Raw genomic sequence first — 23,609 nt, forward strand, 5'->3', positions numbered from 1 at the left:
ACTGATTTGCCAACAAAAAATATTTTATTATACTGGACTTTTGAGAGAGTTCCAGAAAAACTTGGATTTTGATAATTAATCATATTATGAGCCAATGGCGTTTTACAGATATATTTTAGCCATTTTGAGCCTCCTGCACAATCAATCCTTACAATTTTACTAATCAACCATGATACAAAGATGATACTTGATCATACATTTTATTCATAGTTTCTCAATGCCTTAAGTCGTTGCCACAATAGCTGTAATGCCACATAGTTTCTAAAATATTTTCGACAAAGTTTACCTTCATGCCTTGATAAAGTTATTTTTCTTCACCTCTCTTCTTATCCCAAAATCCATTATCCATCTCAATTTCACTCCATCCTTACACGAAAACACCAAATTACCAGTTGGTAAAATTTTATATTTATGGTTTATTGAAATAAACCTCTTGTATTTATACTAAATATTGGGTAAAGTTCATTTGAGTTCATATTGACAAATGCATTGATTATTTCACTCATCAGCCATGTTCAATGACCTAAAGAAAGTGTTATGATGAATACCATGTGGCCATCAAGAAAATCACACTACCGTGTTTCTTTGAGTTCATAAAAAAAGCATAGATTTATTATGATTCTTGTGTGATGTTTATATTGAAGTCTGTGAATTAATGCTATGACTTAGTGAGTTATGATGACTAGTATTTTAACATATATTATAAATGTTCATATTCGATGGATTATAGAGATGGACATTGAACTATCAAGATACAAAAGCACTATATGATCATACTTATATCTTAAGTATGAATGACCCTGAATAGATGTTAATTCGGAGCTACTAATGACAAACAGTGAATTCATCTGTAAGAATCCTTCCATGGTATTATACCTCAACAATTTAACTCATGTCATGATAATATAGGCGATCCATCGACACAAGACACAATGGAGATCTCATGGATAGATGACTATGTTTTCATTACTGCTTATGAGTCTCTAATAATGGGATTCAAATAAGCCTTAGTTCATATGTAAGAAGAAGTACAAGGAGGTGATTGAGTTGTTAAGATGTGATCGACTGTCCTCCGTGTATGAGGAAATTGACTCAAAGATGACGACGTAAATAAGTCCCTGGATAGGGTAGTGAGGATATTTGAGAAGCTGTTCTCCAATGATATCGTTACACATCAATAATAATCGAGTGATGAATAAGAGTTTGGCGATTAATCATACTCTAAGTCGTACGTGAGTCTCATGAGGAAGAAGGATTATATACGTACAATAACCAATCACAAACAATGTTCCATAAAAGAATTTAAAAATTGCTTTTTATCTTTTAGAGTACGCGGTGTAGCTTGGCACTCCAATGATCCTGTTACGCAGCAATAATAATCGAGTGACGAATAAAAGTTTGGTGATTAACCATTCCTTAAGTAGCACGCGGTGTAGCTTGACACTCCATTGGCTAGAAACTTAATCTATCAATTGGATTAAATCGATATTTGATTAATTAATATATATTGATATAGTTAATTAATAAGGTCAACCAATTAATTTTATTGAGACTTTCAAGTTATTGACTAGAAAAATAATATAGGCTTAGAGGGTCACACACATAAGACAAAGGATGTTTAAGTATATACATTATTAGTAATTATTTTTTTTAAAATATTTAAAAATTATAAAGTATGGGGTCACCCATTTTATGAGCCCATGCTAGGGATGGTCCAAACCGTGCAAACGAATCCCGCTCGTGAGGTTGTACGTATGTGCGGTGCGGTTGTGCGGTAAACAACACGCGATATTCGCACACCGCACCGCACACCGCGTAGGGGTCAGTGCGGTGCAGAATTTCGCAGTTGTGTGGATTTCATTAGTCTGCCCTCCATCCCCCGCCCCCCTCTCCGCTGCTGCCCCCCTCCTCTCCCTTGCTGTCCCCTGCTGAATCCGCGGCTGCTCCCCCTGGCCCCTGCTGAGTCTGCACACTGCTGCCCCGGTCGGCCGCTCCTCTGAGTCCTCTCCTCTATAGTCTCCACTGCTGTACCGTTAGTATTACTTCTTCACTGATAGTATCTTCTCCTTTCCCATATATTTATTTTCTTCTTCTTGTTTTTCTCCGTGTAGATCTGTACTAATGACATGAATTTTATTTTGTTCACTTTATGTTTTTAATTATCATGTTCTATCTTTATCTCTCGCTCTTCTTAGCATATGACGAGAATCGGCATCTCCAGAAATTTCATATTCTCTCCTGGTATTCATTTTTTTATGATTCAATGACATAGTGTAGATCATGTATGAGCTTGATTTATTCGTTTCCCTCTTTATCATCATCATCATCATCATCAGCAATTCAGCACCATCGTTTTCTTGTTGTTGTTCTTCTCCCTCTTTTTCTTATTCTTCTTATTCTTCTTCTTCTTCTTTTTCTTCTCCTTCATATTCTTCTTCTTTTGTTTCCTCTTCTTCCTTTTTTTGTTCTTCTTCTTTTCTTTTTTTTCTTCTTCTTCTTCCTATTATTCATCTTCGTCTTCTTATTTTTCTTCATCCTCTTCTTCTTTTTCTTCTTCTTCTTCCTAATTTTCCTCTTCTCCTTCTTATTCTTTTTCTTCTTCATCCTCTTTTTCTTTTTCTTCTCCTTCTTCTTCTTCTTCTTCCTCTTCTTGTTCTTGTTCTTCTGCTACTTCTTCTGGTTATTCCTCTTCATCAACTTATTCTTATTTATCTTCTTCTTCCTTCTCTTCTCTTTCTTCTTCTTCTTACTCTGCTTCTTCTTCTTCTTACTCTGCTTCTTATTCTTCTTATTCTTCATCCTCTTTTTCCCCTTATTATTCTTATTCTTCTTTTTCTTCTTCTTCTTTGTCTTCTTCTTCTTCTTCTTCTTCTTTTCCTCTTTTTCTTCTTGTTCTTGTTCTTCTTTCTCTTCTTCCTCTTCTTCTTCTTATAGTGCGGCTCTTCTTCTTCTGATTATCATCACTTTCTTCTCCTTCTTCTTATCCGTCTCCTTCTTCTTCCGGTTATTCCTCTTCGTCTTCTTATTCCTATTCATCTTCTTCTTCATTTTCTTCTTTCTCTGCTTCTTCTTCTTACTCTGCTTCTTATTCTTCTCATTCTGCATCCTCTTTTTCCCCACCTCATTCTTATTCTTATTTTTCTTAATTTTCTTTTCCTTCTTATTCTTCTTCCTCTTTTTCCTGTTTTTCTTCTTCTTCTTCTTCTTCTTTCTCTTCTTTCTCTTCTTCCTCTTCGTCCTCTTCTTCCACTTCTTCTTCTTCTGCTTTTTCTTCTTATTCTTCTTCGTATTTTTCCTCATCTCCTTCGTATTCTTCTTCTTCTACATTCTCTTATTGATCTTTTTCTTCCACTTCTTCTTATTCCTTTTCTTCTTCTTTTATTTCTTTTTCTTCTTCTTCTTCCTCTTCTCCTTCTTCTTTTATGAGAAGAAGGATGAAAGATCGGGAGAGTGAGTGTGAGAATGAGAGGATGAGAGATTGAGAATGCGAGAATGAGAGATAGAGAGCGTCCTTATCGACTCAGGCTGAGGCGGTCGCGTGGCTGGCTACTGGTAATTTCTAAATAAAAAAGAATATTAAAAATATAAATAGAAGAAATAAAAAATGGGCTCCTATGGAGCCACCAAGGCAAGCGCACAACGGCAGCCACCCGCAGCCACAGGCCGAGCTAGAGATCCCACGAGAATAATCGCGGACCATCGGGCCGCAATCTAAAGAAAAAGACAAGTAAATTCGACCAAGCTTCGAGCCAAATCGGCCTAAAACCCGTATCGAAACGGGCCTTACTTAAAAGCAATGTTTTAATCTTGATCGTCGATCTTCTTTCGGAAGATCGAACGGTCAAGATCATCCTTATATTTTATTTCTTTTTCTTTTTGTATTTCAGGCGACAACTCATCTTGAAAGCCATCGTGGACGAACTGGAGGCAGACACACGGTCAGCGGAAGCTGACTCGGCGGGAGCTGACGGAGCAGGCGTCCACTGAAATAAAAAGGGTTCACGGCTACGATTTAATTGTAGCCGTTCAACCCCTCAATTGTGAGATCTGACGGTCGAGAAAGACTCGACCAAAATGAGTTCTCCCACTGCCGTCTCTGTCGTCAGCAACGTCAATGCGATGACGAGAAGCAGATTTCCACCAATTCGTTGCCGGAGACTTCACCAGATTTCTCCCATACCGATCAGGAAGGTCTTTGGACCATTCCTGACCTATAAAATTCATGTAACTCACTGAATACTTATCTTTGGCCGCCAAAATGCTGAATCAATGTTTTGAAATTAAATCGCTGGAGGAGAAGGTCCTCCATCTTAGTCTCTTGTTTCCTGGATCTCTCGGTCAACAGCTGTGACAGAGCCACTACCTGAGGGGAGATTATTGAGGGAGAGGATTCAAAGAAGGAGAAGAAATACTTACCTGAAGGATGGTGCGGCCAGTGAAGGGTCTGGAGCCGTCGGCGACTCCAATCTGGCGCATAGATCCGGTAAGTACTTTGATTTTACATTCATTTTAATCGATAATCCATTTAGTATAAAATAGGATTGAGGAAGTATCCTCAATCCATTTCTCGAATTCGAAGAAATTTTATTTCAAGCAAAAGAATCAAAAGAAAAAAAAATTCAAGCATTTCCGCAAACACCTTTTGTGCAAACCTTTTAAACATTTTTTAAACCACCATTTTAAACACTTTTAAAAAAATTAAAATTCTATAAAAATATATAATAAAATCTAGGAAGATATAACTCCTAATCTACGTCCATACTCTGGTAAATACCTTAAAAATTCTGTCTCTTTCCTTATAAAAAAATCATAAAAATCTCGAATTCTCTATTAGACATTTTAACAAACACTTTGACTTCAATCTGGGACCCTGTTTTTTCTCCTATAAATCGACCTCTAAAAATTCTAAAAAAAATCCTAAATCACTAATCTACTTTTTCAACTTTCCTATAAAATCTGAGGTCGAAATAAAATCTTTAGAGAGGACTTCCTTTACACATCACTATTAAATACTTCATTGTTCTCACTTAGACATTATAACAATCACCTAGTGGTGTTTGTTAACCCTCCTACTCATTAATTAATTCTAATTCTAAGTGCCAATCCCTGTGGAGATGACCTTCCTCACAACTATACATTCCTGAGTAAGTTTAAAAATTATAAAAATTTTATTTGATCGAAGCAAAAATAACAACAACGACAAAATTACACCCGTTTTTGCCTTCATCAAATTGGCGCCATTGCGGGGATTGGCATCCCTTGGAGTAGATTTATATTTTTCAGTTGGATTTATTTTCTTACATTTTGTTTTCATTTTATAATAATATATTTTCTTACTTACCAAAAAAAACACTTGAACTTGTATTCACTTACTTGCTTGAATTCAATTACTTAATTCATTATTATCTTGAGCAAGTGATTGTGAAATTCAATCTTTTTATTTCTGGAAAGGAGTTGACAAATATCAAGGTAAATTTTATTTGACTTTTAGATATTTGCCTGTTTCTTTTATTTTTTGATGATTAGTATATGCGGCTTAATAATTGATTTTCAAGTGATATTGATTTACTTCTTTGGTGATAGAATGATGCTTATTTGATTGGATTTTAATTTCATCCCATATTCAGCTTATACATTTTTATGTCTAATACTTGACTAGATAAGTGAACTAGGAAAAACTAGATTATGATGATCTCACTATAGATAATCATCTTATCTTACTTCACTCACTATTTTGAGTAAGTTGACATACATCATGGCCATGGAGGCATCTTTGACAGTACAGTCATCAACAGAGTTTGTATAGAAGCTTATCCTATGGCCTGGAATTACCAAATTCCTGGTAGATTTTGCCCAGAAGAATATCCTAGGTCAATGCCTTTTAGGTATGACACAAGCACTCATGCACCCTTCAATGGAGGCACAAACTTTAGGGTAGAACCTTTCATGATTGATCTCTTACCAGTTTTTCATGGATATCCTATGGAAAATCCTTATAAACATCTTTCACATTTCCTCGATGCATGTGGCAATGATTACCTTGGTCACATCCCACTTGAGACGGTTAGGATGAGACTATTTTCCTTCTTCCTCAACGGTCCAGCTCTTGAGTGGTTTAGGGAAATAGTTAGGGATTTGTATACTTGGGATGAGATAGAATATGAATTTAAAATGAAATATGTAAGTAATGAAAGAACAAGCTCTCATTTCTCATACCTTGGATATGATTATGAGAACTCATACCATGATGAACATAGCATAGAAATCAGATATCAAAGGCAGTGTGAACACCTCCATCTACTTGAGGAAAATCAGTATTATACTAGTGAGTATCATAATTCACCTTATGGAGAGAGTTTTCCTTCCCCGAGCAGGAAGGAAGCTCAGAACGATATCATTCTTATCCTAGCAATGAAGCCGCACATCCTATGGATGAGCATCATTTTCCCCCTGCCAAGCAGTCCATGAGGGATATGATGATGAAGATGATAGAGCAACTAGAAAAAATCAGCAATAGAAATGAAAACCTGATGAAGAGATTAGATATATTAGAAGCCCATCGTCATAGTGAAACCATCTTATCCTCTGACGAAGGGATGATAGAGGACATAGGACACACATCGAGCCAACTTTTTGGGGAGAATCTTGAACCATCCATATGCATGGAGGAGCATGAGGAGAACCTAAATGATCACTACCCGGTCCCTAAGGACCAAGATGATCAAATTATGGATGGGGTTGATGAGTCTATGTGCCCATCTACATTCCTTACTGTTGAAGATCATGACACATTTCTCACATCTACTCTTGATTCTTATGAAGAAAGTCAGAAAGAAGATCATCTAGAGGAGAAATAGGAAGATGTTGATGAAGGGGAAGATAAGGAAGATACCATTATGCATCCTCATTCACTTGACTATGAAGAGCATAATGTAATTGAATATCCTTACTAGAAGAAGTTGAGTCAAAATATGTGAATCATATTTCATACCATTTTAGGAAGTTGACTTGGAGTCTACTCATGGATACTTTTAGCGGTCAAATACCGCTTGACTCCTTGACAAAGTCAACTTTATAATACAAATATATTCACATGGGGATAGAATTTCTTTTATGAAATTCTATGAAGTCTGGCTGAAGACTCTAATATCAGTGCTTATTGAGAGTCAATCCAGTCTTATCATTGAATTTGATTTTCTAATTTAGGTGTATCCCTTTTATAGATAGAGCTTAATGCATTCTAATAAGTTGCAGGAAGATATGGAAGCAATTGAGAGGCAATGGTAGACTTTGATAACACCCTAAATTTGGTCTTTATTTCATGCTATTAGCACAATTTTATGCATTTGAAGAGCTTAAAATGGGGTTGTTATCATATATTTACAAAATTTAATGTTTCCAAGTGATTTCTGATTTTCCCCTAATTTTCTGTTAAGTTTATGAATTTCTGAGATTTATTTGAGCTTGAAATAATTATTTTTAAATGAAAATGGCAGGTTTAAAATTTAATTTCGAGCTTAATTATATGGGGATGAAATACTGAATTTTATAGAATTTTATGGAATTTTCTAGAATTTATTTAGGATTTAATTGGATTTTTTGAGATTTATTTAAGTGAGAAATGAATTTTTAAAGAGGAAAAGAATATATTTATAATGAGAAAATGAGTTTTAAAGCAATTTCTACTCTTCTAGGGGCTTTTCATAAATTTCAGTTGCAATTATGCCATCAAAAACAGCTCTCGGTCGTGTATGCAGGCGTAAATCTATTATTTAAACAGTTACAGGGTTTTATTGCAATTATTTACTATTTTTTAATGGTTTTTATGATAAATCAGAGGAGAGAGAATGCACAAGGGGCATATACACAATTATTTATGGGCTGCGTTCAGCAACAATTCCAAGCTCTCTAAAGGACTTTTCCGCAAAAATGAGAATTTAAAATGCACCCGCCAATGAGAGGACGACACGCCATGGCGTGTTAAAAAAAGAAATGAATAAATAAATGAATTTATATCCAATGGCTTAAATTGGTTTAAAATTCATTTATTTATAACTTTTGATCCTGAAGTCTGATTTAGATGATTTTTTATGGATTTTCTCGTCTTGATCCCCTCTTTCTCTCTGTATTGTTGAATCATTCAGATAAATCCTACATTGATAGATAAAAATTAATTACTAAACAGGGTAAAATGGTGATTTCGACCATGTAACCTAAGTATAAAACCTAAATTTCAAGGGGGGGGGCTCATTCTTAATGGTGCTCTATCACAACTTCAAGACAGAGAGGAGCTCTAGCTTGGATCAACCTATTTGGTACTTTTTCCTTCTTTGTATTTGAACTTTTGGTGTATTTTGGATGTTGTTAGTTGAATTTCTTAATCTTTCTTCTTTATCCCTGTCTGAACTTCTAAATTGCTTGGCTTGAGCGGAATGTACAAGGCCTGACTAGGATTTAGAGGAGAAATTGAGAGATTTCCTAGCTATTCCAAGTGCACATAAAAGAAAACTATAAAAAAACTTATAAAAGGGTTAACATTCTAGGATATTTAATTTTCCATTTCATTATCCAATAGAGTAGTTATTACTGGACTGTCAAAACTAAAGAACCAACCAAAACAAGTCTAAATTTTCTTCTTAATCTTTATAATTGAATTCTTTGATCCTTTCGATTGGATCAATTAATTCAACTTAGAGCCTCTTATTTCATCCCTTTCCAAATTTCACATCTAATTAGGATGATTTAATCTCTGTTGAAGATTAAATTAAACCCAATTAGGTTTAAATTATTCAAGAAGAACATCAATTGGATTCCTTACTAGCTTCCCTTGGACGACACTCGTACTTATCACTACACATCTTAAGTAGAGTTTTTATAAAATTTATTGTATAAGCTAAAATTGACAACGACAAGGGTTTAAAATTACATAAAATTTACCCCTATTTTTGGCTATCAGACTTCAAATATTGGTTTGGTATCACCACTAGATACTTAATTACTCGTATATATGAGTATCCAAATAAATAGTGGAAAGAGAAGTCAATCATAACTAAATATGCATTTGATTATAGCATGTATGCATCATAGCCCATCATCATGTCTTATGCAAAAATTTTCATGCATGATCACAACACATATAAGAACATATCTCACAAGATTGAGAATGTTTTACTAAATTGTGAAGGGAGCAGCCTAAGTGATGAAGGTTAAGGTGGAATAGTGGTCAAGTCTAAGGAGTTTGGATTTAGATATTTCCCTAGGGTGAGTTAAGAACACCTAATGTTCTATTTAGACATCTCATGATCCTAGACTATTATTTCACATTTCTCTACTTCTCACCTTATTCACTCATGACATCTTAAGCTCTCGTCACAAAAACCTTCCACAAAAATATTTTTAGCAAGGTGGAGAATCGATGTCAGTCCTCAAGCGCTACTACTATTGACAGAGTGAAGCTCCTTGAATTATTGGGGATACAAAACCTCATCGGGGGAAGAAGCTGCCTGTCTACTAAGGCAACACATGGGATTGGATAAGGATGCAGTTATCACAAATAAGGCAGAGCCATAAATCCAAAATAAGGCACCAAAGCCATTTGAATAAGGCAAATGCCATAGTGTACACCAAGTACACATTTCAAAAAAAAAAAATCCTGCCACCCATGTGTTATAGCCGTTGTATCTATAGCTATTAAGTAGAGGATTGACACATTTCTTGCACCAAGCCCCATCCTTAGTAGTGGAAGGTGGATAGTGACTTGAGTTTGAGTTGAAGTGAAATTACTCTCTTTACTTATACAATATATTCACTAATAGGTAAACGGAATAATGGGATGTCTGTTTAGGATCACAACATGAACGGAAGTATGAACTTGGGGGGGGGGGAATTCTAAATTTCTAGCCTCTGAGACACTAGACTCCATTTCCCACAAATCTTAGACTCACTTTTGGTGAAATTATCTCCTAAGTGCTCTCTTGCATTTGATAAAACATCAATGATCTTATTCATCCCTATGTACACCATTGCTAAGGGTTTAGCAATGTTTAAGTTGGGGGTATATGACGAGTCATTAATCATGAATGCAAATTGACATTTCTTAAGGGTTTATGAAGTCATATAATGAAATGAACATGCATTTTTATGTCAAATTCCACTTTTACGCAGTGGGGAGGCAATCACTGCCTGCACGTGTCCCTAGCCATCGCCGATAGTGAACCCATTCCAACACCTAAGAAAAAAATTCTCTAATATCACCTTGGTGTCGTGGCGCACACGACCACGCAACATCACCAAATGTAACACAACTACCACAGGAGATGTCCCGTGTCATGACACGTCGCTAGCACCAACTTTGGACCCGGGATTCGAGCATCATTTAAATTAGATTTGAATTTTACAGTTATTTGAAATTTTCACTTTCTTCCAAGGCCTATACATAGGACAGTTGGATCCGCGTCACCCTGTCGAAGCGCACATCATTCGCTACCGTCAATGACATGTCGTCAACTTCTACATCGCCCTATTGCGCTATGGCAGCGCTAAAGGTCCACCCTTCCCTCTTTGGTGATCCACATTATTTTATCCACTATTTTCTTGCGTGTTTTTCCACCGCCGTCGGACTTAGCAGAATAGGTTTGAATCTTCTCACGATCGACCGTTCGAGATATTGGATTTGGAGCTTTGTTTTCACCGCAGTGGTTGTAAGACATTCCTCCCGCCCTCGACCAAGGAAAGGGCTGCACCATCAACATTTTTACCATATTTAAATGTTTGAAGTCGATTGTGTTGATTTGTGGTCTATTTTATCTATCCCTAGTTGAGTTAGCCAATCCTGCCCGCATCAGTTCTAGTCATCCTACATCATGGTGGCTATCCCTACGACACTAAGCTCCCGAGGAGGAGCGACAAGGACAACACTGGACCAGATAATAATACTGAAAATAAAGGGTAAGAGGCGGGACCTACGGCTTGGGGCCGGTTGCAAAAGGCGGATCGTAAACATTTAGGATATGATCAGCCCAGGTTGAGTTCTGACGCTGGCGGCAAACATTACTAGATCCTGACAATGTAGTCCATATGATCACGGGCGATAGTCGTCGCACTGGTCGAGGGACGTGGCAAGAGGTCACGGCAGTGGTCGCGTTTGGCGAGGGTAGCCCAGTTGAGGGTGGATGTGGGCATCAACGTCCTGGCAATGGCTGGCGGAGGTGGTGCTCAGGCCTCGACGATGGCCAAGAGAGCCACGGATTGTAGCGAAGGCGGCCTGGGGCGCTTTGGGGGGGGGACGTCCAACCGACAGCCAAGGGCGGCCCAGGGGAGGAAGGGATGAGGTTGCCGGATGTCGAGGTGCCGGTGGCTATCCAGACGAGCTATGTCACGGGCGACCTAGCGGCCACGGTGGCGGCGGCTCTAGGTTGCCAACGGGGTGGTCCAACGAATGGGTGCGGAGTGTCCCAACGATCGCGGATGGTGGCAGCCTAGGGCACCGTCGGGTTAGATCCATGGAGCGACTGCGGGCGACCTCACGGTTGCGTGCGGCAGCGGTCTAGGGCTTCGGCTGGGCCATATGATGAGGCAATTGCAGGACAGCCAAGCGACCTTGGTCAGCAGCCAACTAGGGCTCCGACGACCTGATCAACGGGAGCTGTTGGGTGTGCATCTTAGGTCTTCCATCAGATTGAGAGAGAGAGAGGGAGAGAAGGGAGAGTGAGTTCAAGAGATAAGAGCGAGATACCATGCAAGTGAGAGAATAACAATTGAGATAGAGTGGGAGAGCAGAGATAGGTAGTGAGTGAGTGAGATAAGAAGGATCGAGAGAGAGAGAGGGAGAGCGGAGAGAGGGAGAGAGAGAGAGAGAGAAGAAAGAGAGAGAGAGAGAGAGAGAGAGAGAGAGAGAGAGAGAGAGAGAGAGAGAGAGAGAGAGAGAGAGAGAGAGAGAGAGAGAGAGAGAGAGAGAGAGAGAGAGAGAGAGAGAGAGAGAGAGAGAGAGAGAGAGAGAGAGAGAGAGAGAGAGAGAGAGAGAGAGAGAGAGAGAGAGAGAGAGAGAGAGAGAGAGAGAGAGAGAGAGAGAGAGAGAGAGAGAGAGAGAGAGAGAGAGAGAGAGAGAGAGAGAGAGACAGAGACAGAGACAGAGACAGAGAGACTTGAGCGGAGAGAGAATATATTGTTTTAAATTCGGGCATAATCGTGCACTCACATCGCACAAGCCGTTGTATGATGCATTTTTTTGGCGAGGGTTCAATTGGCCTGCACATCGCACCAAAATACAAATATCGTTGCACCAAAGGACCTTCCTATTGGTTGGAATGGAAAGAACCATGCTCCATCCATTTGTTTGTATATCTGTACGTTCACCCCATCCCATCTACCTGTCTGTCTGTCACATCTATCATGTCTGCCTATCTGTCACATCTGTCCATCTGTCTGTCCGCCCCATCAGTCTGTCTATCACATTGGTCTATTTCGTCCTTCCATCCATTTGTCTGTCTTTCATAGCCGTCTCTCTGTCTATCCTGTCCATCTTTTTGACCATACTGTCAGTCTGTCTGTCCTTCCCATCTGTCTATCTGTGTGTCACATCCTTATGTCCTTATTGTCTGTTCGCCACATCCGTCCGTCCATTTATCTGTTTGTGCATCTGTCCCGTCCCGCACCATCCATCCACATATCCGTCTGAACCTACTTCTAATCCCGCTTTATCTGTCCATATATCTGTCTATCCATCCATCTCGTCCTGCTTCATTCGTCCATCTATCTTTTTGTCCCTCCATCCCATCCCGCTCAGTCTGTCTATCTATTTGTTTGTCCATCTAGGGATGGGAAATTCCCTATTACACGTGGAACAAACATTGTTCGTCGATGAACAAAAAGGGAAAATTTTATGTTCGTGTTCGGTTCATTTATGTTTGTTTCCAAATGAATACAAATGAGAGGTATTTTTGAAACCTATATTCTATTGGAAAAAATGGCAACTGATGGATGTTGAATACTCAATTATGATGAATATTAAATCTGTATCACTAGGTATTTAAACTTGTATTTAAATGTTGAATACTAAAAGTGGTTTGAAATATAATTGTCACATTAAATTTGGTGGTCTAACTGAATATTATAATTAATTAGAGTAATGTAGTAGAACTTTGGTTTCCACAATTTATTTCATGGAAATAATCACTAGGTTTCAAATATTTTTTAGACAGTGGATGGTTTAATCATTTTTATCAGTAGGTATTTTTCCTTGGTGTTACTCACTAGATGATTATTTCTTGGAAATAATTAGTAGGTGTGAAATCACTAGATGATTTGTAGTTATATTTCTTAGAAAAAATCTCTAGACAGAAAAAATAAAAAAGAATATTTATGTTGTAGACATTTAATTAATTCTAAAGTCTAGAAGTATTATTCTATACTTAATGATTCAATCAATACAAATATACATATAGTACAAACTATGAAACATGTATTCACTAGATAAATTTTAAAGGACAGTGCAATCCCAAAAGTAAATAGATTTTTCTATCAATCGAGTTTCATAAAGGTATGTTGAGGTTACAAAGTGGATTACTTGATGAGCCATCCGTTGTCGCCCCTACATGTTAATTGGGCAAGTTCTGGAGAGGCGACACGGCTGACATTACGTTGGACTATGACAACCGTTGCTAGAGTGAAGTTGTGACGGTCCCAAAATATGTTATCACTCCATTGAGTGGTGTCTATTTCTCTGCCACACCGTTTGGGGACGTGGGGCTCAAACATGAAGTCTGGTGGAGTGAGGGAAAGGATCTCTAAAAGGATGCGCTTGGTACTTACCCCAATTAATGTGATTTGCTCTCTAGAGAATGGGTGTCTATATCCTTTGGTGGCATCATCATGGCTTTCACACTATCATCATTGTCTCTGTCAGATTCACACTATGAGCTGATGACAATAACAATAGAGTCTTGGGGTTCCTTTGCTTGTCTCCATTGGAGAAGCCATACACTCCACCGTGGCATGCGTCTTGGTTGGGCTCGTGCTTCCTCCTTGTCCCGATGACACCATCAACATTGGGCGAGCCCTGAATACTAGATGCAACATAATCCATGGTACCTGCTTTTCCATTATTCACATTAAATGTATGAAAGAAATAATGTTCCACGTAATTCAAAAAATGTTCAAAATAAATTGCTTTATTTTAAAACGAAGACATCCAAATGTCATGTATACTAAATGTTTTCATGAGCCTTCTAAGGGTATTGATGCATTCCACTACTAATCACTGTGGTACCTGGTAACACATTGGAAGGAAAATAATCAATATGATCATTATTATACTAAGAAAAAATAAAATAAATGCATAATAAAAATGAGATATACCCAGAGATTTCAATCTACCATCCTTCCTATGCAGTTGCTTCATCAGAGTCTCCTTCCACCAATTCGACCTCTTCAATATCAGGAAATGACTTTGCTATGTTGCTTATTGTATATTGTTGCCTCAACCAACATTTTAATGTCATCAGTATAGACATGTTCTCAGCTGAAAGCCTTAAACGTTTGTACATACAAATTCCATGGCAAGCGGAGAAAAAGCGTTCGACTGGTGCATTAGATGCACAAACATGAAGAAAATCTTGCGCCAAAACAGAAAGCTTAGGGAATCTCTTGCATCCTTCACCTTGCCACCATAAGAGAGTATCAGTCGACACATGAGATAATCGGAGGTAACTTTTGTAACTCGTCTTCCACTAATGGGGTGACACAATCTTGCGGTGGGAACACCTGTGAAAACCTAAACTTGATGGATGGTGCGTAGCTCTCATCCACGCCAGGATCGATCGGCTCATATTACACCACAAGGAGAGGAGGCCTGATCGGTAGAGCGGCAATGCTGGGTGGCCGCGTAGGTAATTGTGACCATGTGAGCATCAAACTTTAATGACGACGATGTTAGGCATCACTAAGCGTGGTGGCACGAATGGCAGTAGTGTAACTAGGCGTAGTGACGAGAATAGCCAAGGCCCAGCTAGGCACGGTGATGGGCTCGAAGGCAAGCACAGTGGCACAAACGGCGGCAGCGCATGTAGGTGCGACAATGGCTTAGAGGCACGCATGTTGATGGGGACGAAGGTGCAAGGAAGCATGGTGGCAGGCTCGGAGGTGAGCACAAGTACAAGGACGATGGCGGAGAACGTAGGCGTGGTGGCAGCACGTCGACACGTCATGGTGGTAGATGCCGCCCAGGCAAGGGGCTACGGTTGTGTGACTACGGCTGCTACACGGCTGCGCGACTGTGTGGCTACAACTGGGGTTGGGCTACACGGCTGCGTGGCTGGGCGGCTGCAGCTATTGTTGCACGGCACCATGGCTACACGGCTGCATGGCTGTGACAACTATAGCTGGCTGCTACTATGGCTACGGCTGCTACACAATTACGTGGCGCAGGGGCTGCGTGGCTGGCGGCTACATGGCTGCGAGTGCGGTTGCATGGCTGTGGCTGTGGCTGCGGCTGCAGCTTTAGCTGCGATTGTATGGCTTCAACGCTGCACGGTTGCACAGCTGTGGGGCTATGCAGCTGTGCGGCTACATGACTGCTCAGCTGCCTAGTTGTGGCTGTGCAGCTGCATGGCCGTGGACGACGATTGCAGCCACTATGGGCAAGTGTGGCCGCTCTAGCGACTATGGCCACTACGGCAGGTACGTGCAATTGCAATTGATATGTGCGGCTGTGGCTATTGTGGGTGGCTACGATCACTCCAGCTGCTGCGACGGGCCTACAAGTGCCTAGGGCTGCTCCAACAGCTACGGCCACTACAGGCGGCTGCACCCTCTTCGGGCGGATACGGCCGCCCCAGTGGCTAAGGTAGCTATGGTGGTTGCAACCCTTGCTGCAGCTACAGCCTGCTTTGGTGGCTATGGCTGCTGCTCGCGGCTGTGGCCACAAAGCACAGTGGGCTAGGGCCACTCCGATGGCAACGGTTGCTGCATGCGGTTGCGGCTATGGCTCGTGGCTGTGGCCGCGGCTTGCAGGCGCGACCATAGAATGCGCTCGCAACTACAGCTCGCGGCTCGCCGCTGCTACGGCCACAGAGTGCAGCTGCGGCCACGCCGGCGGTTGCCATCGTGGTTGATGGCTACAGTTGGTTTTGGCCGCGACTATCATGCCCGTGGCTTGAGGGTGTGGCCCTTTTGGCGGCAGCGGCTATGGCCTGGACCGGTGGCGGTGGTTGCGCCCTAGTGCGGTAGTGGCATGACAAACTCGTGGATGGCACTGGCATTGGCGGCGATGGAGATGGTGGCAGCAGCGCTCTAACGAAGTCACAATGATCCCCTAATTTATAGGGCACTTTTGTAAATCTCTAAAACTCTATCATGAAAGAAAAACCCTTAAATAACCCATAAAATATCAAAAGACTAAAATTTGACTTTTCTTTTTCACTTGGTTCTCTCTCTTATGATGGTCACCCCCCCCCCCCCCCCCTTATAGGGATAATATGGGCCTTCCCCTTACAAAAAAGGAAAGAAGGCTTAAAAGTTTCAAAGTAAGCCCAATTTAGGGGAAAAACTATGGATACACGTCGGGCGTGTGAAAAAACAAAGAAGATATGTCTCGAGGCTGGATGTTCCCCCATGATAAGCTCAAAAATATGTGTTTATCTGTCATTATTTAGGGGTTTTTTCAAACTTAATCACGGAATTTATATATCCCTTAATGCTTGAGTAAGGGGTCAAACCCTAGGGAGGCGATTGGAAATATTCACTTTTCTCTCTAATTAGGATTTAGAATTTGAAACCTGAATGAAATGATGTTCTAATTACTTATTTGAATGCTAATACTTGTAAATTTTAACTAACATTCTATCCTTTTGAACTTAAATGATTTTAATGATTCTCTGTTATTAAATAACAGAGATATAAAATCACTTAAGTTTATCTTTTTATTTTATTTAAAATCTTTAACTGTTTTGAATTATAATTTTTTTTGTAACATTCTTTTTAATGAATTATAAATCTGTTTCTAAAATTGATTTAACTCTTAAGTTTTTTATTTCCTTAATTTGTTTTATTTATATGAGGATATTTTACTATTTTTAAAGAATCAGAAAACTAATTTTTATGATATTTTGAGCATATTTATTATATTTTTATTTGATCTCATTTAATTCAAAATTGTAAATATGTCCGAAAGTAGCAAATCGCGAATACGTTTCACGATTTGCTCATTTAACAGAATGAGATCGTGAATAAGATTCACGATTTTTATGCGAATTAAGGGATAGCTAGGATTCGATTTAGGAATTTGATAATCAATCCACACTAAATAATTTGAAAACAAAGTAAATTGAAAAATAAGAAAAAACGGCAAACGGGAACGATATTGCAAAATGGAGAAAACTAAACACCAATGCAACTCTAAAATGAGTAAACTTGTGCCTAGAGGTACCAGAGATAATCAGAGACTCGATATGGTTGATTCCGCGCAACGAACGCACAAATTTTTCAATAAGTTTGGCTTGAATAAGCTGGAAATGGCGGCAACAGATCTGCAGAATTCTTCAAATATTTGACCTCCAACTTGTTTCTGTTGGATTCCTGAGACTTTGAGGAGGCTGGGCTTCTTTCCTCGAGCTTCAAAATCAAGAACGACTGAATAATCTTCATCTTTTGCTTTTTATCGCCGCAGAATCAGAAGAACTTGTTCTTACGATTCCGTCACGATTCTCGTATCTATCGCTTTGTACGCAGGGTTTGCAGAGCGCTCCAATTGGTCCAATTGGCGTTGCTATTGCATCCTGCTTCACATGCACAGCCCCTCGTACATGTGCTTTGCACACATCACAAATTCACAGTCAGCGTGCGATCTGCATGTTGACTGGTCCAGATTGTCATGCATGGGCTCAACTCGCTGCATTGCACGCAGCGAGTTAAGTCGCACGGAATTGGTCCGTGCGATGCTTCGGGTGGTGTGTGACACGCACGTAGTTGCGTACATGTGCGTCATGCACAAAAGGCAAGATCATGCCCCCTGATTGGCTTTCTCCATTCACGTGTGCTCTGCGCCACTCATCGATGCCATTAGCGCTTAAACTGGCCCAATAGGGGCCAGTTTTATAAGAAAAATGATTATTTATTATAAGTAAATTGAAATAAATCCTAAAAACCATTTATTAATACGTAGAAAAATACTTTGTTAATTTCTAAAATTCGTTTAATTTGTTTCTTTTCTTTTTATTTATCGAAATAGATCAATTAATCATTTAATTTCATTTAAAATTCATTTTAAAAGCATTTAAAGTGTAACAATTGACCAAAATATTGATTAAAAGTATTATTTAACTTGAAATTCAAGGAATTTATTATTTTAACCTGAAATAATGATAACATGCGTTAAAAATCCTTGTTTTATGCATTAAAAGCCCAAAAAATATGATGAATTTAACACTTTATTAGCTCTTATTTGTATGTTATCACCCCATAAGGATGATAGAGGACCATCCAGTCGAGCACGTCCAGACTTCTCATCAGTTACATCGCAGAACCTAAGCAGACGTGAAGAATATAAGCTTTTGTTATCCAGTTTGATGACATCATAGCTTTTGTGGTACCGTGTTTTAGTGTTGTTTTGATCATTTTACTGTGTTTTAGCATCATTATTTTCCCTATGGAGGCCACCCTCCCCATTGTCTCAAATGTCCTCTAACGTTGTTGTGTTTTATTTTATTTGCATTGTTTTGATCCTTAGGGGAGAGACCTTGCTGCACCCTTCCCTAAGGTGGCCCATTAGAGCACCCATATTGATGGGGGACCATCTTGCCAACGACACCAAGGGACACCAGCAACCTCTTCGAGTCACCCGAGCTGATGTCCGCAAGCAATATTTCAAGTACACGGCCTAACGACAGGTTGTGAGCATTTATGTTATTTTATTTTCATGTCTTTTGTTTCTTTGTTTTGAATAGTGGATGGGACTTTGTGTTTGGGCCTCGTCCGTCATGCTTTGTTGTTTTTTGATGTTCGTTAATGGGAGGCCTCTTGTCACAAGACGGTTTCTTCGTATTCATCCCAACTGGGCATTCCTCCCTACACTATGTAAAGGGACGCATGCCCAAGGAAGCTTTTTGGAGTTAATTGAAAGTTGAATTTTCCTCAATTGGCTCCTGCCACCCTTCCCTTGGGAGTTCTATTTTATTTTCTTAGTCTAGAGTAGATAGTGGGAGTGCCCGTCACGTCAATGTGTCCACATCAAGATTTATCTGTGGAGGGAACTGCAGTCACCGCACCCACCCCATAGCCATCTCTTGAAATCTACATCAAGAACCCATCTTCTTAATCTTTTTATTGTGCAATAATTATGAAGAAATCATTTCTTGGAGCTGTTCTTGAAGATCATTGTTGTCATCGCTGCTGTCAACACAGTCGCCGCTGTCATGTATGGCATCGTCTACACTGCCGTCATCGCTGCCAACCACATTGCCGTATTCGCCACTAGTGCCACACCAACGCCTCCATCCTCACCACCACCAACATGGTTGAGGCCTTTTGCCCCCCTCGCCGATGTGCTCGTGCCTTGCACGCCCGCGCGCACACGAAGTGGCTCACCAGCTAACACATCATCGCCCCTACGCATGCCTTCAAATTCCGTTCACTATGCGCCATCCTCCACTGTGCCTTCGCCCTTTGGCGCATGCCAGAGGCCCGCGCGCGAGAGTTCTCATGCTTGCGTACCCTTGAGTGCTTGTGATACACACGCCGGTGTGCTTGCGTGCGCTCGCACTTAGCAGCGCCTGCCGCCCTCCGGATGCCCCAGTGTTGTCATGTGTACATGTGTGCTACCAAGGCTCCTTGATGTAACACGATGAGTGCTGGGATCGGAGGGCTCGTGTTACAACACAGATTAACCATCAAGGAAGGAAATGCTTACAAATGATGCAGTCTTTTGAGTAAAATCAATGAGAAATATTATGACAATCTGCTGATTAGGTGGTCGATCAACTAAAGGATCGAGAGTGGACCGGTTCAGCCATACTCCCAATGACCCATTAGGATTAACTAGACGTCTACGTAGTGAGGGGCACGACATGCCCAAAGGCATCCACGACCTCTATTGATAGCTGACCAAACAACTATCACAATAAAACCCTACCTCTTGACAAATGACGGCTAATCCTAATAAATCGTTGGTAAAATCTGGGTGGAGGAGCAAGAAGCACAAGACAGCACCGAACGTGTTCTTGGCTGTGAGTCGAAGAGGCGATTGCCCGAAATGTAGGTAGGACGATGGTGATAATGAGACCGGCGTGCTTCTTGCAAGCCGTTCGTTGTTCGAGAGGGCATTTTCTGGAATCTCCTCCAAGAAGTCCCAAGAAAGATCCAATAAACTCCAAGAATCTCCAATAAAGGGTGTTTTCTTGAATCTCCTTCAACAAGCTCCAAGAAAGATCCAAGAAAATGTCTTTTCTTGAGTATGCTCCAAGAAGCTCAAAGAAAACTCCAAAAAGCTTCAAGGAAGCTTTAAGGGATGGCCTTTCCTTTAACCTGCTCCACGAATCTTCAACTGAACTCCAAGAGAGGGCCTCTTCTTGAATATGCTCCAAGAAAACCTTAAGAAGCTCCATGAAAACTTCATGGAAAGGCCCTTCTTCAATCTGCTCCAAGAAGTCCCAAGAAAATTCCAAGAAGCTCCAAGAAAGGTCCAAGAACTGCGTTATTGGAAAGTCATCCACCCAAGAAAAGGTTTCTTTGTGAAACGAGGCAGAAACAGCTACGGTAGTAGTGGCGGCAGCGGCGGTGATGGCGGCGACAGTGACGGCGGTGACGGTGGCAGCAGCGGCGGCGGCGACAACTGCGGTGGCGACAATGGTGATCGTAAGAACAGTCCAAGAAGAGGGTTCTTGGCACTTCTTGAATCAGATCCAAATCAAGAAACTGATCTTATTGATGCAGACCTTCAAGAACAGCTACGGGACGTGGCGGTGATGTCTCCTTCACAGGATTCTCGACGTGGGCAGGGCATTGTGGTAGGCAATACCACGATCTGTACTAGGCAAGAAAGCTGTAAAGATAATCTCCCAAACGGAGGAGGCGGGAGCCCAGTCAATATGAACGTTCACTTTTTTCAATGAAACTCCATGGCTTCCTTTGGGCATACCATCCCTTTATATAGGGGAGGGAAGATGCCCAAGTGGGGCCAAAATAGGGGAAAATAGGGGAAGATGCACAGTCATTGACGACGTCGAGTACTTGAGCGAGGTTCGTGGACATTGGCTCGAGCTGCACGATGAGGCCTGATGGCATTCTATGGCTTGGTCAGTGCAATGGTCCCCCATCACTCCTCACTTCAGCTCTCATCCACGCCTGGTGTGCTGTCAATTCCTCATGGGGTGCATCCTCTCATTCACGTACACCTGCCGTACCGGTTCCTTGAGTCATCCTCCATGCAGACAACACCGTGATCTCTTGAGGATACCATCATCAATACTACCATGAACGACGGGCCTAGCCCATACAGGTTCCATCGTCTTCCCTTCGTTCGCAGTTAAATTATTTCTTCTAATATTGTTGATTTGTGTTCCTCTGCCTGATAATTGATACGTTGCAATAGGATTAGCCACTCATTTTCGAGAGTTAGGTTTCTCTTCGGAAAACAGTGAGCCTTATTGGTAAAGGATTTGGATGCCACTAGGTATTGTCAATACCCCTCATTGCTTAGATGCCTATTGGATCCAAAGGAACGCTGAGGAGTCTAATCGTGATTAGTCAAACTCTGCAATTTTAACCAAACTTCTGAATTTTTCAGCACTACTGCATATTGATCATCACATTGGCACTTAAATTGTTCATTGTCAAAATAATGAGTCTCCTTATATATGAGGGTGAATTGTGATGTAACACTTGCCGATTGATCCTGGCCTTACCGTGTTACATCGCATATTACCCCTCCTATATAAGGAGAAGGGGGTGAAGGATGGCCGAGACTCATTGTTATGAGAAAGAAAAAGAAAAAGTTCTTAGTTGTTTTTCATTAGGGTTTATTTCCGACTCGTTGAACAAGACACAAGGGAGAGGTGGTCGGGTTGCCTTGGCAGAAGTTTTCACTCCATCCTCCATACCCTTTTTACCCTCATCTTGTAGCTAGCAAACTTTTTGCATTAGCCTGTCCTTCTCCTCTATGGGATATGCGGCCAAGAATCTGGTTCGGTCACTATGTTCCTTGCGTCATCGCCGAGTTGGTAGCCAACATTGACCATTTGGTCATGTCTGGAGTCAATGGTGCATCCATTGAGACTTCCGTGGGCCCATGCCACGCTCCCTGACTCAATACTTCCCAGGAGATTTGCTTGTACGTAGTCATGACGGGGAGGATTGGCGCACGGAGAATTGCTCCGTTGTTACTCCGCAACTGGCCTCCGCCCTCATGTGTGGACTTGGAAATCTGACAACGATCTAAGATTTGACGATGACTTGCGCTGTTTTCTCTCCTGTCGACCTAGACTTTGATATCTTGATGTCCCCATCTTGCATCGATGTCCATCTCTCAGTTCTGTCAATGGTCAATGACACTCCAAGTGTCACCCTGTTGTACGTGTGGAAAGCCCAACTTTGAATCCTTGACTGCCCCTTCATCAGGTCGTGCCAGCTAGTGCCATGGCCCCTTCAACGGCCTTCGGCCCTTAGCTATATCTCTAGTTGAATACAAGTGCCTAGATTCCAGCCCGCAGCTATTTGCTTAATCTAGCATCACAAATGTCTGCTACATCAACGCACGGATCAAACTTGCAGGTCATAATTTCTCCCCTTCCCTTCTTTATCGGTATTATTACTTCCCTCGGTATCAGTCTTTGGCTGCTTTTTTGCCACAAGAGAATTTGAATGTTATTATAGGATTGGCCACTGAATTTGAATTAGGCATTTTCTTTGTTGGTGTCAGATCGGTGTCGCTCACGGTAACTTGTGAACTTTCCCCACACTGGCAGCCTTTAAGTCAAATTCTCAGGTCATTGGGCGCCTGTCTGTGCACTAACCCCAAATGTCGTTATCTGTGCTTATGCCTCAAATTTCCTTGCTTTCATCATGCTTATCATTGACTTTATTACACCTATGTATCATTTGATCTCATTCATCATGCATTCTCATGCATCCCCTATGGTGTGGCATGAGCCGCACTATCCGGGCCGTTGTGTTGCATCAGACCGAGGTAGGGACAGAGAGACAGAGGTAGAGAGAGAGACCCCGAGGTGTAGAGGGAGATAGAGAGGCAAAGGTAGAGAGGGCCTACAAGGTCGGCAGTGTGAGTTAGAGAGACTGAGGTTGAAAGAGGGAGATAGAGAGATCAAGGCAGAGAGAGTGAGCTAGACAGACCAAGGTAGAAAGAGGGAGATAGAGAGATAGACACCACGAGGTAGAGAGAGGGAGATAGAGAGACTGAGGTAGAGAGAGAGAGAAAGAGATCACATGGTAGAGAGAGGGAGATAGAGAGACCGAGGTAGAGAGAGATAGAGAGACCGAGGAGAGAGCAAGACCGAGGCAGAGAGAGATGGAGACACCAAGGTGGAGAGAGATATGGATAGATCGAGGAGAGGGAGAGATGGAGAGACCGAGGAGAGAGAGATGGAGAGACTGAGGAGAGAGAG

This window comes from Wolffia australiana, chromosome 19 (genome assembly GCF_029677425.1).
Source record: "Wolffia australiana isolate 7733 chromosome 19, ASM2967742v1".
Lineage (NCBI taxonomy): Eukaryota > Viridiplantae > Streptophyta > Magnoliopsida > Alismatales > Araceae > Wolffia > Wolffia australiana.